This window comes from Poecilia mexicana, unplaced genomic scaffold, assembly GCF_051168715.1.
Source record: "Poecilia mexicana isolate PSO_F unplaced genomic scaffold, ASM5116871v1 scaffold_3, whole genome shotgun sequence".
In the NCBI taxonomy this organism is placed as follows: domain Eukaryota; kingdom Metazoa; phylum Chordata; class Actinopteri; order Cyprinodontiformes; family Poeciliidae; genus Poecilia; species Poecilia mexicana.
The window spans coordinates 5,341,874-5,355,632 of NW_028263372.1; positions in this window are offsets into that span (position 1 = coordinate 5,341,874).

Consider the following 13,759-nt stretch of genomic DNA (forward strand, 5'->3'; position numbering starts at 1 on the left):
CTCAGACTTTGGAGTTCATCAAACTTGTTAGCCAGTGATCTCCCATTGCCCTCTGTGATTGATAGAAGAAATGGTTTGAACTTCCTTCTTCTCTTCCTCCTCACTGCTCTTACTCCATGATGCCTACTTTTCACCTCCTCAGGGATTTGTGGCTTCAGGTGGGGTATTATTTCAGCCTTTGCCATGTTAATCAGCTGCTCCCTGATAAACACAATGCTTATCCTGGTGGGGGCCCGCCAGGCTTATATTTCACTGGGGGAATCCCTGACTTTGCTGCCCAAAGTATTCTATTGTTTAATCAAACATTTCAATTCAAATTCAAAAACAATGTATTAATCCCAAAGAGAAATTAAATAATGATAATAACAAGAACAATAATAATTAATAATTACTAAATATTAAATAATAATAATATTTGAGTGACCTCTCATCGCTAATCTACAGGGTTTATTATGATGTTGTCCCACACAATGCAATTAAAACTCACACCACATTTTCACAAAGTTTGTTTGTTGAGAATTTTGAAAAAAAAAAAAAAAAAAAGAAAAAAAAGTTCAGTAGCCCAAATATTCTGCTAAACAAATGGGCTACTGACACAACAACCAGAAAACTATTAATTACTACATAGTTGTAGACATGCCTCCATTTAAGAAACCCATTTCTAACTGTACTCGTGGTGTAAGTCTGGGTTTGTGGTGGGTAACATATCCACTCTCATTGCCCTGTGTGAGTATTGAGCTGCTGCTCTTCAGTACAGATGTGAGACTGCTGGCTCAGCATGACAACATAGAAAAACAATCATTCCCATGCAAATGCACTGTTTGACATGTTCAATTAGACCCTTGAGTGGAAAACAATCAGAGCTTTAAAGATATACTGTTACTGCTGTTAGTGCACCTATGAAGCCCCTAGCAGCTTGGCCTTTCTCCTCCAACTGCTCTCTCTCTCTCTTGCCGTCCTCCCGTTCTGGTCTTCCATTCCCGTTTCTGGCCCTCTGAGGGGAGAGAGGGAAATCCATTCATCAGTGGCAATCGTTCAGCGCCAACCCTGCCTCCTGCCTTGCATTGTTTCTATCTCATCTCGCAACCCTGTTGCCATGGCACTGAAGATGGCACTTCAACCCTTGTGCTTAATGATCTCTTGGATGATAGCCCACTTGTCAGACATTCATGCCCTATTCTGTTGAAATACAAGACACAGAGGAATGAGCTGCAGCTTGCAAAAAAAAAAAGGAGTGTAGTTATTTGAGCATTTTTATCCAAGCATAACTGGTGGTGATCATGGTGTTAGAGTTATTTACCAAAAGGCCTGCCTTAAACACTTGTTTTATTTCCACTTGCTTATCGTGTCCCTGGGTAAGCAGTGAGCCTCCATCTTTCCTTTCACTTTTTTTTTTTTAAGCAGTTCCTTCTCTGACAGTTTGATGCCGGCTCAGAGATTATTGCTCATATAAATAGCTATCACTGATTTGACTAACAGAACACTTTTGCATCATTACGAAGGCAGAAAATCCTAATTGGGAAAATGGGAACACAAAAAAGAGCTGAGCATTCAATTCATATCCATAATCCTGCCACGTTGCATGAAATTAAGGGTGTCGCATTACAATGCTCGATTTTAGTCATCTCTACGACTGAAACAAAGGTAGCGCCGGGAGCCATCATGCGGTGCTACTCAATAAGGGAATGTGTTGTGTTCTAAGCTTTTGACTTGGCAGCGTCTGTGTGGAGGCCAGAGAGGGGAAGGTTATTACCCCGACAGACTGGGGCAAGACAGTCATCACCAAACTCAGACAAAACAGGGTAATTATTAGAAGGATATATGTTGAAATAAAATGTTACGGTGTCTAATCAAATCTAATCTGAAGAAGATGGAATGTGGAACAAAGTCTGCTCCCCTTTATTATTTAAATCTGGATTCAGGAGTCTGTTTGAGTCAGAAAGCTGTTTTTCATCAAATCTAGTCTTATGCTTTATATGCAACTGGATCTGTTAGTTTTATGATGTCATGATTGTACATCTGATTACAATCGCATTAAAAATGACTAATTTGAGTGTTTGTTTTCTCCTGTTCTTCTTTCAGAGAACAATTTCATTTTGAACTGTTCAGAAAGCTCCAATGAAATGATTAAAAGGAACTGGTAACTGGTAGCTATAACTTCAACATATTGAGAGCATGAAGAGATATGAAACATGGCAGCAGGCTGAGTTTAGTTAAATGTGTTAGGCTGTGTTTTGCCTCCTGAGCGCAGACAGGCAGCAATATGAAGCGACTTAATCCTCTCTTCCCTTCCAGAAAGAACACAATAAGAAACACACTCCTTTTTTATCTGACTTTATCTCCCTTTGTGGTGAAGGGCTTTAAAGAATCCACATCTTAATCTGTCTCCTCTTCCCTTAATGTAATTGGGAGAATGCTTCCTGTGTGTCATAAATAGGTATTGAAAGGTTCAATTGAATTAAACTAAAAGATTTGAGAAGAAAATGGGAAGTAGTCTCACTTTTCCTCTCTTGTTTTTTTTTTTTTTACGGTGTGAATTTCTGTAAGTCGACCCTGAAACGATCTGTCTCATCTTAGACTCCTTCCCTTCCCTCCATGCCTGCTCACTCTCAGCTCCTAAAGCCTCTCTGGTACAGACATGAGCCAGAATGACAAGCCCATTGTCTGGACTCTGGGCTTCTCGTTGTCATATTGACTTATTGAATGTACCCTATCAAACTCTTGATTGGTGTATGATACATAATGGTTCAAATAATTGGAACACACACTCTGCATACTGTAAGGAAACGTCTCAAGAAAAAAAAAGTCTCTCATTATCTCTGCTTTCAACATTTTATATTTTTGTCGAAACAACTCCTTGATGATAATTTCCTATTATGTATTTAATGACAATTCAATTTATTCAATTCAGCTAAGTTCAACTTAATTCGGTTCAATGAATTAAGGTGACAATTGATTTTTTTATTTTCTAGTTCTAAGGTGCCCCAACCTTTTCTGATTCCGCCCAGGGCATCTGCCCGTACAGCCCATGTAACAGACCTTCACTCACTATTTAGGTTTTCAAAAAATGCTGAAGAAAATGTTTTATTGTCTCAAACCAAACATGTCTAAAGATTAAAAGTTTTCAAGATTTTCATAATGAGGAAGGTGTAAAGGAAGTCATTTGAGAAATTTGGAGCTCGTACACATAGACGCGGTCCATCCATGCAACACAAGAAAGTTGAAAATGTTCTGACGCTGTTGTTTGTCAAGGCATAACACGCTGAACTAGCTAACCCTCTGCTGGACAGAAGCTTTTAGGTCAAAATAGGTAGTTTGATTAATCTATGGTATGTAATATTAACATGTTAAAGTTTTCAGGTTAATTGCTTATATACAAACTGGATGTAATGATCATGTAAAGTCTCTTGAAATGACATTGGCTGTAAACTAGTGACATACAAATTTACTGAATTGCAATAAAACCAAGTTTGTTGTGAAAACGTGTATAAAAATAATTTTCTTTCTGTTGCAAGGATGTGTGACTTTTCATAACAATGTCAAGTATTCCAAAAGTAAGTGTGCTGCATTGTAAAGTTCCACTCATAAAATGTGGGTTAGATATTTCACAGACTTTACATCAGTGTTTAGAGATTGTTATTACTGATAGAGAGTGGCATTATGGGATTCTCCTCCTCTGAATGGCAACTGTCTTTGGTGTGTCACAAAAAAAGAGAAATGTCTATACACATGTTATTAATAATTAACTCTGTTCTTAATTCCCCTTTGAAAGTTATTATGCAAAATTAATATTTCATTTGCGTACAGGCCCTACATGACAAGCGAAAGGAAAGTAATTGTACAAAGTTTGACAACTCTGTCTGGGCCTGCTCCAAAATTATTGCCCTCCATCTTATATTTAGCATTCAAGAGATGCCATGAGATGAATCGCTATTTTTGTTTCACTTTCTTATTCATGAATTATTCTTTCCCACCCCTTTGTGCAAAGCTTTTCTTTTTGAATGAACACACTCTGTGGAAAGACTCTCCTTTGGAGACTGTTACTCTCATTACTCCGTCAGGATAAGCAAGCTGTTTTTGTTATCAACTTTGGTCCTTTAACTGTTAGACCCTGCAGCCGTGTCAGAGAGGAGAGGCAGCTTCCTCCCCACCTCCAGCAGCAGCAGCAGCAGCTCTGCCTCTGTTACTCTTTAGGGACAATCTATCATCAGCATCTGGTTATAACGGTGCTACCTTTTCTTGTGATTGCAGCATTTTGTTATGAGGCAATGCACTGAAATAAAGACACATAAAGACACAAATGATAAAACTAAAGGTTACTGACTGGGAAGACCACGCTTAGAGGGAGACAGATCTATTCAGCTGTTTGCTATATGACTGATTCCAGTTGTTCAGAGCTGGTGTCCAACATGTGTCCCTGCTCCAACACAGCTGGATTAATGGATGATTTACCTTCTCAGTTTGTCATTAAGTTCTGCAGAGGCCCCATAATGAATCATTCATTTTATTAAGAGGTGCTGAACATCTAAAGCATGCCAGATGCAGGCTCTTGAGGACCGGAGTCGGCCAGCCACCTCTCTGTTAAATACATACAGTATTCCATATGTGAATAAAGAGCTCTATTGATTTAGCTTCTGATAAGCTCACCATCCAATGAATAAAGGCACTGTTGGAGAAACTTTATTTATTGGACACAATTATATCAGTCCCTAAAGACAAAGCCTGGCTTCCAGAGTGTAAAAACATAGAATTTCAATCTTATTGATGGTCTATAAGCAGACCATCAGCAGCAGAGTCAGCTCTAGCTCTTTTTGGAAGCCTAGGTGAGATTAAAGTTTGATGCCACTCATGGCTCCACATTTTCACCATTATTTATTTTATTCTGTCTTCTCTCTTTCTGCTTATTTTCTTTATCAGTAGCTTCCATTACAAATGTGTACAAACCCTTGTATATATTCTACTAATGTCTAAAAGTCATGATTTTGCAGCTGCTGAGTTTCCATTAAATAATAAATGAAATTCAAATCACACATAAATAAGCTTGTCCACACAATAAGTCATTAAAAATCATGGCAGCAACAGGTCTAAACAGTTACATGAGATATATTCATAATCCAGGTGTTGGATTGACTCATAACTTTTTATGAACTATGATGCTGTCAGAGTTCTGGTGGAGCTGCACATCCTTCCTATCAACATTTCGCCAGTAGTAACATCCGTGTGTTGATCATGTGACTTGTGTGATCTGAATTTTTTTTCTTTGATACGGCTGAGAAACCACCTTATTCTAGTGCAAAAACCTTTTATTGGAAAAGTGAGTTTTCTCAAAATTAGCATTTGCATTAAGCAAATTTATTTTTGTAATTTTAATTTACGCAATTTTAAGATTAATAGAAATGCAGTGACTAGTAGTGCAGCAATGTCTCCTTCACTCAGAGCAGTTATGAGTGATTATTTTAGATCAAGTAACTTGTCAATTATTCTGACCATGGACTAATTGAATAAAATAACTGTCACATTATGAAACTAGCTACCACCAGCGCAGTAGCTAAAATAAGAGAAAGAAAAAATTAAGAGAAAATGCTAGTGAAAAACAATTCCCTTTCTTTTTATTACCCCTGTAATAAATTTAATATTCATTCAAAAGCAAGATTTCATATTAATGTTGGTTGTTTTTTGTCTGAAATAAGAGTTAGTTTGATCTTGAGCATGTATGTGTAATAAAAGCAAAAACAGAAAAAGTTTACAAGATGGTAAATACTTCCTCTCTGATCTATAGGTCAGCAGTTTGTCTGAAATGTTTTCAGTATCAGATGATTGTCACATCCATGGTGCTGTGAAATAGTCTTGGCTTTAACATGTCTAATGTCATAAGAGCTGAAGGAACTAAAGTAAAGGTTGTGTTGTTGCACAAACAGACCACCATGCAGCTCCTGTTTTTATTTCACTCAAGCCTTCGCCTCGCCAGAAAGAATGGCGAGGCGAACCTTTGGTCCTTCTGTGTTCCATCCTCCCCTCTTGTCTGACTCTCTTGACTCATGATATGCCACAGAGAGACACAATTATCCACTTCATTTGAGTCATGCTGCTAATGGTGGCCTCTTAGGGAGTTGGGTGATAGGTAGCAGTAATTGTAAATGGTGTAATGAGTGTGGAATGGCCACAATGTAACGCTTCACTATTACAGGTGACTGGCTCCTGTACATCCCTTCGCCTCCCACCCCTTCCCTCAACATCATAACAACGACAAAGTGAGCCCCCCACCCTCCCTCCTCCTCTCTCCTTCAGGGTTCAGCAGAGACACAAAAAATATTAGCTTCACAGGCCATTAGTCCCAAGTGTTTTGGCTACTGCTCTTTAGTGGCTAGTTTTTCCTGAGCATCTCCCTCATCTGTTGGTTTCCTAATTTTAGTTTCTTGTTTTATCATTATTTTTTTCTGTTCCTCAACTTTACAAGTCCAGACTTTCAGCTGTTTTTTAAATAATGAAAAATACCATCAAGGTGATATCTAGTATTAATACCTAAGAGATTTATCAGAGTACATAGCAGACAAGATGCTGTTTTTACAAAGTGATAACTACACTTTTCACAAAAACTAATACCACATATAGTAGATGAAATGATACAAAGACACAAAAACCATCAACATTAAGGTAGTTAGTAACAAAAGGTGTAGTTAGATCAAAATGACCAAGTTGCGGCCCTACCTGATTATAATAAAGTAATAACCAAAGTAGTAGTAGTTATTAAATAATAATAGATCAAATTTTAAGTTTAGCACTGATCTTCTCAAACATCAAGGCCATGCAGACATGGTGACACTTTTTTATTAGACATGAAAAGTTTTGAGGGTAGAGCTCTGCAAAATTGGTTTTGATTGCTGAACAATAATTATTGCATTAGTAATGGAAGTTTAATTTTCAAGAAATGTGGACACTGACAATTCTGATTTTATTAACAAACATCAAAACTCTATTATTTTAACCATCATTTATGGCGCAGCCTTCATGGACAACTCTGAAGCACAGCAGGACAGTTTATGGGCATCACATGCCAAAAGATAAAAGCTATACAAAGGTGTGTGCAATTGAAGGGAAATCTTTTGAAGTACTAGATTGGCAGATTTAATAAAACTAAAACTATTTTCATTTAAAAACAAGTGGAAGATTATCTTACCGGACGGAAATCTCTACCCATATCACTCATGGGGAAGTTGCTTCAGCAAAAATTATGGTTTTGCCAAGAATCAATTAATTATTTTTTCAATGATCCCAAACAAATAATCTTCTGACTGGGCAGATCTTTGGAAAGACAAACCTGTAGGTTAAAATTCCTACAGTTGACCAAAGTCAGAGGTGGACCAGATCAGCCTAACTTTCAGCATTACTTTTTAGCCAACAGGTTTCAATAAGTCTCAAATGGTTCAAACATATCCGTCTGGACAGAACAGACATGCAATCATAAAAATAATAATAAAAAAACATTTACTAGCTCAAACATAAAACTTCATGTAGACTTTATAATCACAAAAATCACCTCCTTTCTGACAGTTTCTAAAACTGCCATCTGGATCAACCCTGAGATGCTAAAAAATTACATGATAAATTTCCCAGATTTGTGGAATAAAGGAATTGAATATCTGGAACATGTATGTGAAGGAATTTATCACTTTATCTAAAATAACAACATTGTTAGGCAATATGAGATCAACAAGGATAATTTTATAGAATATGAAGAAATTAAATCCATAATAAAACATTTAGGTTTAATAATGTTGGGTTACAAATGCCATAAAATATATTAGATTCTCAACAAACTCCCACATCTGCTACACTCCTGCACCACCCCAAGATTTCCAAAATCCTAAGGTGGGTGTAGTTTCTCTTCTGTAGGGGTTTTAAATGGATGGTCTTGGGCTCTGTGGAGTTGACGGTACTGCCACTGTGGACCCCCGGTGGGAGGATCAGGGCCTCCCTCCCTTGGTAGTTTTCGGTGAACAGTTATGCCTACAGGGGTCAGTGGGTGGAATTGGCTTCATTGTAAGGCATTTTACCCCCACTCCTCACCTCACCATCCCAGGACGCCTCCCTCCTCCCACTCAAGCAGGGCCTTGGGATGCAGGTACGTCACTTGGCTGCAGGAAGAGTTCGCCATCACAAAACAACATTTAGATTCCCATACCACAACAGATGCACACAGACCTGATATTCAGGACGCTTCAACAGAAAAATTTTTTTTTCCGCAGTTTTGTTAATATTAAAGGGGGGAAGGGGATAATAAAAAGTGAAATAATTAATAAAAAATGTTTAACTCAAAGGGAAACACATTCTGCAAAAAATAAAAAAAGGGTTTACATTAGGGTCTTAGCCCACGATCTCTCAGTAGACCATGAGACTGAAAAAGAATTCTGTATAGGATTTACTTTATCTTCAGTATATCATATTCATTTATATGTTCAGAATTAATTTGTGGATCTGTCATAATGGGATTTAATGATTACAAAAAAATCTCCCCAAGGTTCATTTGCTTTTCCACTTTCATCACACTCTGTATGAAAAGCTACCTTATAGTGTGTGTTAGCTCTAAGACCCGTCCTCAGGAAGGCCCAGTTTGATTGGAAAATGCTTTGGTTCAGAGGACAGAGTGCAATAGGGTAGCTCATTTTTTACTTGAGTTGGGCCAAAATAAACATACAGCAGTATGCAAATTGCTTTTTTTTTAATGGTGATGTTGTGTAGCAACAGTGGGGAAACAGATAAGCTGTTTAAAGCTGTTCAGTGGCAGGATTTCCCTTTGATGTGTGTGTCTGTCACTGCTAACTGTATAACTGAGATATGCTTTCCTTGTCACTAGCGATCGCTGAATGTTAAATATGTTTTAGGTTCCACAGTGATCTGCAGCTGTGTGTTTGTGGACTTTAAGATAACTGCAATAGAGATTTAAAAAAACAGATCAGGAGCCTGGAGGAGCTGATGGAGTAAGCAAATGTGTCCTAACATTTGAAACACAAAATATTATTAACGTTCCTTTAATATTTTTTTTAAAAATAGGTTAGACAAACCTTCCTAAAACTAAATATTGGTATGTTTTTTTTGCTATTAATTTAGCCACAATTCAGCTAACAGTGGATCAACATTTTGTGGGCCTGGCAACCAAAAACAATTCAATTTAAATCTGCCTCATGAAGTGTCCTGTGAGGACGTTTATTTTGAAGAGAAGTCTATATAAATACTGAGAACTGAATTCATTTTAAAGGAGATCATCATCTAGAGGAAAATAAACTCTTAATGAGGAGGAATGTGTGAAGCATTACCATGCTGCAGGAACGACCATTACCAACAATCATGACCAGAGTTGGAAAATCCACATTTTTTTTTTATCACACCCAGGAGACCAGAAATTTGATTCTAAAGTCACCACCCATTCCCAGAGCTTGTTCTACCTACAACTTATTTTCAAATCTTGGTTGTTTAGATTCACTTTTTATTTATGTGATGCCAATTTAAACGTGATCAGACATGAGGAAGAAATTCAGATTCTCAATAGAGCCCTAGAATAATAACACACAAAAATGTTGAAGAATAAAATACTTAAGTTTCTGACTAACCTTTTTAGTGCTTTCACTGATTCCTAAGAATTGTGCCCCTCTGCTGTCACATTATGGGACAGAGCGCCAGGCACTGGCAAGTTTCTCCCAGCAGGGGGTGGTATTGGCACTTGTTTCTCAGCTGCGGCCTTTTGAGAGAGCCAGCTGAAATGCCAACACTGTCTACAGAGACAGAAGGATAGAGAATTGGTGGAGGTGGTGTGTGTGAGTGTGTGTGGAGGGGGGGGTCTAAATGGCCCAGCAGTATCAAGCATGTAGTTGTAGCAGTCAGGAGGAGCTGATTGTTATTCAAAGTTCTGCATGTCAGGGTCGTTAAATGACTCTATGACGAGGTTTTAGTTCAGAGAAAGATGGAGCACATCGTCTGTCTCAGGTCCCAGAGCAAAGGGGGTCGAATGGGAAATAAATCATGGTTCATCACTGGTGTTTTAGTCTCTCCTCATGCTCTTTTTTGTTTTCTCTCGATTCATTTCGTTGTTGTCGTTCTTATTTCTGATTCCAGGCCTTTATCCCATTATACTATCAAAGCTTTCACAGAAAACTCTGCTTAATGAAAGCTGCCATGATTCAAAAGAATGAAAAATGATCTACAGTTTATATAAAATAAGTGTTTCATATTTTTTTAAAGTAATCCTTCCAGGGGATTTAAAGTCAGTCATGAACATTTTGAGGCTGGGCCCAGCTGAGCAGAAACATTCCATAACCCCGTCCTCCCCGCTGACCCCTCCCTCGCTTTTAACAACTGCCGACATAGTTTGGCTCTGTTGTGTGATCATGCTTGGATGAAATCTGTCAAACAGCTCCCTGAGTTATTAGGCTGTCTGTGCCTGACCTTTCCGCAATCAAAGATATATGACTTAAGGGCCCGGATTTGCCATGGCAACGGCTCCAATTTGCCGCCGTGAGAAAAGGTCTAATTGTTGCAGAAATTTAATGATCTAGCCCCAACATCAGGGGCTGTGAGATTTTATGAACTGTTTACGCTATAATTTTCTTTTGTTAATGCATTCCGCCTTAACCCCTTCCCCGCTGGCTGCCTGCAGGGATGGGAGGAGAGAGAGAGCAAGTGCATGGATGTGTCTGTTGAAATGTGTGTGTGTGTGTGTGTGTATGTGTGTGTGTGTATTGGAGGAAGGAAGGGGCTGGGGGGTGATGATGATGAGACGGAGGGTGTTTTCTGCCCCCAACCTGTTAGCTCTTGTCTGGCGCCTCTTTAAAAAGGGCAGTTTTGTCTTTAAGAAAAGCAGCTGCCTCCCGCATTATCTGCTTTCAGCAATGTAGACATCACTAATATATTCTACAAGGTCAAAGACAACTGAAATTAAAATGTCTAATCAGTTAATTTGTTTTATTGAGAAGGACTGCCGTGTGATTGGACTCAGAGATATGGAGGGAGAGGAAGAAAACGAGTGCAGCGTGGAGGAGGGGGCCACATTTGCACATTGGTATTTTGACTGAGCTTGATATGGGAAAATATGGCCGTGCCACTCATTTATAGCATGTTGATGAAGCTTTGACACCCTTTGTTTTTCTCCCACGTCCCCCTCATCCCCCATCCTCCTCCCCTCTTCTCTCTTGTCTTGGCCTCTCTAACTATTCATTTTCAATCTGCGGCACATTCATACAAGACTGATTTTATTAGTTGCTGAAATAGACTTATATTTTATATCTCATTAAATATTCAAAATAAATTCAGCATATTTGAGCTGTTCATACATATTCAGTTTCTGTAACTAGGATCAGAAAATTTTGATTGAGCTCCGTACAGCAGAGACACTTTGAATTTCTTTTTTGTGTGCAGATAATTCCATTCGGAGGAATGAGTTGAATCACAATTGATCTCATTGTTTTCCACTTACAATTAAATGAGCAGGAATGCATCGCTGTGGAGAAAGTGACTGCAGAAGGTGCTGGTTTGTGCAGGATAGCACATTCGCTAGTTTCACGTCAGCGTCAAAAAATACCTCCAGAATTAAGACAGCGGCATTAAATCTACTGATAATATGAGCATGTGAAATATACAGAAAGTACGGGTAACGTCAATTAGGACATGGAATCATAAGGATTGCTGTAATGACCTTTAATGCCTCATAATGTCCCGATAAAATCATGTGAGGGAGTGCCTCGATGGAGCATTGGAAAAGGAATTTAACAAAATAAGATTTTGAAGGTTATGTATTATGGTGTCAACTTTCTAAAGGTAAAAACAGAAAGCTTTACAGCTTGAAGCTTTACAGTTTGAACTGCATGTTTTACATTTCTAAGCAAACACACAAAGACAAAGCTGAGACTTTGCTCTTATAAAACAAAGGAGATAAATAATGATTATTAACATTTGGAGGGACAGGGAACAAATGACCAACAAAAAGAGAAAATAAAGGAATATTAATAGTTTGTTTGTTTGAACTTTTTAATCAACTAAAAATAAATCTGATAACCATACAGTCAAGTAATTTCCAAATAGCTTTGACAGTAATTCATTTGTTCCTATACACAATTTTAATGGCTCATGTACGGCCATTTGAAAAAAAATACTTAAAAAAATGTTTACATGTTCATGTCTGTTTTTTTGTCTCTGCAAAGGGTGAACTTGTTGCACTTAGAAACAAATAAGCACATTTTTACGCCATAAGCAAAAGATATTAAGAATAAAATGTTTACTACCAGCCTGAAGCGTTTGGATGCCCTAATAACTAATCTTACCCTTAGCTGAAATTAGTTCTGGAGAGTTTCCTGCAGCCGTCTACCAGACGCTGACTGGAAGTTTGTCCCCTCTTCAGATGTTTGGAGGATTTTCCTGGATTTACATTTCAACCCCAGATCATTTCTAGAGGTTATAGATTTCAGGTTTAACTCTGCCCAAGACTTTCCATTTCCTATTTCTCTTTGATGGATTTACTGATAAGTTTTGAGTCTTTGTCATGTTAAAGGATCCTGTTCTGTTTCAGCTTCATTTATTTTGTGGAGACATTCTCGCGTTTTCCTCAAGCATTCTGCTTCATGGTAGAACTCATGGTGGATTCTGTGATTGTGAGCTGACCAGCTCCATGTACCAAAGCATCCCCAAACCGTGACAGTTCCACCTCCATGCTTAGCAGGAGGTAATTTTCCTGGAATACCAAAATACCAAAAATCTTCTGTTTTGATGTCCACATACTTACAGTTTAGACTCACCTGTCCTCTTTTTCTATTTTCTCTCAGAAAAATTTAGTCTGGATGTTTTTCTTAGAGAGCAACAGTTTCCTACAGCACTTCCTCCCGTGGGAGTTAAACCTGTGCAGTCCTTTACAGACTATTGTCACATGTTTTCATGTGAACAGTTGCAAAAGCCTGTTGTTGATCCAGTGATAATATTTAATTCCTTTTTGGACACTTTTTTATTTTTTATTTTTTTTGGTAGACTTACTTGGACAGACAGACCTGCTCATGTGAGCAGCTTGGTCTTTAGGTTTTTGGGTTTCTTTAGTTATGGGATTTTTTGATCACTCATTTATTTTTACTCTGCCTTTGTTAATATTTGTTTTCTATTTCTGCCACCATTGCTTTAACTTTAAGTTTACTTCAAATCTTCGCAAGAAAAAAAAAACAATCAGATGAAAAGACAACGAAGCAGAATCAGCAAGATAAATGACATAAATGTATAAATCTTCAAGACATCCACTCTGCTTTTTTTCACCTGTTCTTTGTCTGGAAAGGAGCAGATAGAAGTCAACACTGATATAATTCCACCGTTTATCCCTGTAAACTTCTTTCCTCTACTCAAACAAAATGCCAGTTAAAGCAATAACAATAAACAACCAATTAATTACATTGCAAATAAAATAATTGCATATAATACTTCTATTTAGCATCAAATTCTTGACCTCATTCCTATATTGATTAAAAAAACACACACATTTATACGTTATTTTAAACTTTATATTAGTTTGCACTCTGCTTCTGCTCTGTTTTTCATCTATTCCACAGCTGAACTCCAAATATGGAGACACAAAAGGTTCTCCTTATTGAACATGCTGGTTTTTAAATTTAGTTTTTAAATTGAAGTTACTCCTCAAATCATATCCTCCCTCTCAAACCTTGAACATTTTCTCTACATTACTTGGTAATAGACCTGCCTTAAACATCACCTGTGCTGTGTGGAAATTTAACTA